General features: G+C 53.4%; 1 pseudogene; it reads right to left on the reverse strand.

Moving 5' to 3' along the window:
• Positions 1-1029: 1029 nt before the first annotated feature.
• On the reverse strand, positions 1030-3375 carry LOC125523435 (annotated as a pseudogene).
• Between the last annotated feature and the right edge of the window lie 510 nt (positions 3376-3885).

Raw genomic sequence — 3885 nt, forward strand, 5'->3', positions numbered from 1 at the left:
AGACCTTTTAATGTCTTCAATAGATGGAGTCAACGATACAACAAAGGGGCGGCAATTTACCGATAAAATCATGAAGGACATAATAACACGTTGTAAAAAAACCATTTCCTCTTGTCATTTGCGCAAGTATATCGCCAGGGTAAGTAAGTGTAGATGAGAAGCACAAGGTCTCTAAACCTGTAGTCAGGGACAAATCTGCCAGCAAACAACAATTTTATGAAAAGAATGTGAATATGAAACTGCAACAGTTGCACTGAATATTGTAATTTTTGAATTATGATATTGTACAGGCCACGGGTTATCTAGCTTCCTATTAGTATAACATCTAATATGTCAACTACAAAAGCGCCTAGCTGAGAATTGGCACACCCTCATTGAAGCATCTCTTTGCACTCTAACTAGTAGTTGGGGCGCCACCCGGTGGCGCCGCCTAAGAGGAAGTTGAGACGGTGCCGGGTTGGAAAGGCGCCCCATCCACTTTCTTGTTTGTATCAGGGGTGTTATTCCATCATGCTCAAAGTACATGCATATTTGCAAGTATCTAAAACTTTAAGATAAAGATGTGCAAAAGCAATACACGTAAAGAATGTATTCTTACAAGCAAAAATATCTGTTTGCGTGCCTCAACTTGTTCCTTGTGGTTTTTTTTTCATATTGATTGTGTGTATTGTAGTTTTATCGAGGCCAGAGGTATATTTGTTGTGTCTAAATCCAGAAATCACCAGTCAATAAAAGAGCGTTAATTTCTGAATCAAAGCACTCATGTTAACCATCAGAGCATTTCTCGATCTCTGAATCATAAGAGCATTTCTCGATCTCTGAATCAGAAGATTTTTCTGCTGCTAGAAACTCAAGTTCTGTATGACCTTGATCATTTCTCACCTTGCATTATACAGCTTTTGTAAAATTTGATTGTTGCATCGGGTTGTAATTCTTACCGACTTTGCAAATTTTGATTGTCGATTTTGCTGGCGTTTCCTTGGTAATTTTCATCTGTTTCTATTTTACACACAGAAATGCAAGGTACTCTGTATAAACTTACTTCATTACTTGTCATATCGAACTGTTTTTGGCCTGTTGCCCGTCACTGATTCAGTGGAAAAAAATGGTTTGTAATGTTCAATATCATCCAATGAACTTGTAATGTTCGGATATCATCTAAAGGAATCTTGCTGCACCAGTGCACCATTGCTACACAATTTCAATCCAGGTTCTTCTATTTCTATAGAAACCTGTCCGCAGACCGCAGACCGCAGCCCATCAAGTGGAAGCAGAGAGCACGCTCTTGACAAACTCCCGGGGCGGCAGCCATTGGCATTGTCAGCCCGCCACCTTCGGCCATGTCAATGGTGTCGCCTTCACCAACATCCCACTCAAAGCACTGCACGGGTGCTGCCACAGACAAGCTGACAAGGCGCATCGCCAGCCCTTCCCCGCGGCATCGCCTCCGACCAAGCCCGAACGGCAGCATGGGCGTGGTGACCGTGTCTCTTTCCAAGAACCGCTCCGGCCGGAACTCCTCTGGCGCATCCCAGATATTGACATCCCGGTGGATCGCCCATCCATTCACGAGAATCATCGTGCCGCGCTGGACATGAAAGCCACCCACCGTGCAGTCCTACATGGCCTCGTGCGCTGGGATGATTGGGCCGACGGGCACAGCTGAAGGGTCTCCTTGACAACGCACTACAGGTAAGGTAGGTTGGTGATGTCCGACTCCTCAACCAGTCGGCCCATGCCGACGTTGGCGTCTATCTCAGCCCTCACCTTCCGCATCACCTCTGGGTGCTTCACAAGCAGCGCCATCGCCCACTCCGTGGTCAGCGCCGATGTGTCGGTGCCGGCAGTGAGCAGTACCTGAATGTCAGCATAGGCATAGCAACCATGTTGTCACAGACTCACACTCTCACTCTCACAGATCGCCAAAATGGCACACATCGTGGTGCTGGTGTCAGGCAGGCAGTTTTGCAAAATATGCTAGTACTCACCAAGACGATGCCTTTGACGACGGTGTCAGTGTAATACCCGGGATCGGTTTCTTGGTGCTCCAAGAGCACGGCGATTGCGCCCTTCTTCTCCACGTCTCGGCCACCGGCATTTGCGCGCTCATCGATGACCATCGATGAGGGCACCGACGAACGCGTCATGCCTTGTCTGAAGACTTACAAGCGCCGCCTGCGGAGACGGTCGACCCAGCGAAGCGCCGGGAAGAAGTCCCCGATGCTGGGCGCGCCGCTCACTGCAAACGTCTCCTCGACGATCTCTTGGATCCTACGCACGCCGTCGGCAAGCCATCGCGTTAAGCACCAGCTCGAAGAGCCTGGGCCGGAGGGTAACAATCCCACCCCCGGTGCATGCGCTGGCGTCGTGGAGCAGGTTCTGGACGAGGGACGCGACCCCGGCGCGGCGGTCACCGGCGAGCGCGGCGAGGCGGGAGGTCGAGAAGAGCTAGACGGCGAGAAACCGGCGCAGGCCGCGCCAGTGGCCCCCGTGGGAGGCCCACACGGCGGTGGTCCGCCCGTAAATGACCCCTAGGTGCTCCGCAGGGAGCATCCGCAGCCGGCCCGCCAGCGCGGCGTCGTGCGCCGTGAAGCCTCCTCGGCCGCCGCGTATGTGGACACGACCAGCGCCCGCCGCGCGCCCAGACGCAGCGACAGGAGCGGCGGCACCCCGGCGAGCGCGGACAGCGAGCTATGCAGCGGCTTCTTGAGCAGGTGCAGCCGTGCAGGTGCCCGAGCAGATGGAGCGCCGGCGGGCTCGGCGCGCTGCTGGTCCCGTACCCTGCCGTCGCCTCGGCCGAACAAAGACGGCGACGACACCGGAGACGAGGAGGAGAGGGGCCGAGCGAGACGCGGCATCGACCGGCGCATCACGAACCTTGGCGGCCGCGGCGGCCCCCGCGCCCATGTCGACGTCCTCGTCGTCGACGGGAATCTCCTGGCCGTGCACCTCCTCCATGGCCGCCGCGTGCTGAGCTCGAATCTTCTCGCCTCGGCCAACCTAATTCCCGGCCTGATCAGCTCCCGGTGGCGCTTCTCCATGGGCTCGCCTTCTACCTCTCCCTCCTCTGATCCTCTCTTCATCTCACCCTCCCCTCCCCTTCTCTCTGCTGCGGACGACGCCGCGGACGGCCATCTCCGTGGCCAACCCGCTCCTGCCGCTCTGCCTCCTCCTCGGCGCCATCGACTTTAGGCCCCTTCGAGCCACCTCCGCGGAACTGGATTCATAGATTTTTTTTTGGGGGGGGGGGGGGGGGGGGGGGGGGGGGGGGCAACCCTAGCTGGGAGTGGGAGGACGAGAAGAAAGAGGATGCAGCAGGAAGAGAGAGGGATGGCCGCGTGAGGAAGAGGAGAAGGTGGGCGCAGGGGACGGCGGCATCTGGGGGAGCTCTCTCTTTCTTTCCCGGCCAATCCCTTTCTCTGTTTCTTTCCCAGCCAATCCTTTTCTCTGTTAATTCCTCTTTCCCCTCCCGAAGCGAGCATTTTGTCGCATAGTTAATCCTACGTGGACAGTACGAGGGCACGACCATGATGTACACCTTATTGTTTTGGATAACTTTTTTTTTGAGCATCAGTACAGACACAAGCGTTTATATACACGAGCACCTATGAGCACTTTCGAAAGACTGAGCCGACATAAATCCTGAAATAAATTCAGAAATAATGCGAGCACCAGGATTTGAACCCTGATGGGTTGAGGATACCACTGTCCACCTAACCAACTCAACCACAGGTTGATTCGCATTGTTTTGGATAACTAACCTAACATGGACCTTCTCAGTTAAATAATGGTGCATCTAATTGGATACCAAACTGCAGTAAAAATCCAAATTCAGTTACTACAGAGAAAATGTTAGGATAATCCTAGGCCAAAATGTTTTCAGTT

This window comes from Triticum urartu, chromosome 7, assembly GCF_003073215.2.
Source record: "Triticum urartu cultivar G1812 chromosome 7, Tu2.1, whole genome shotgun sequence".
Classification (NCBI taxonomy): Eukaryota; Viridiplantae; Streptophyta; class Magnoliopsida; order Poales; family Poaceae; genus Triticum; species Triticum urartu.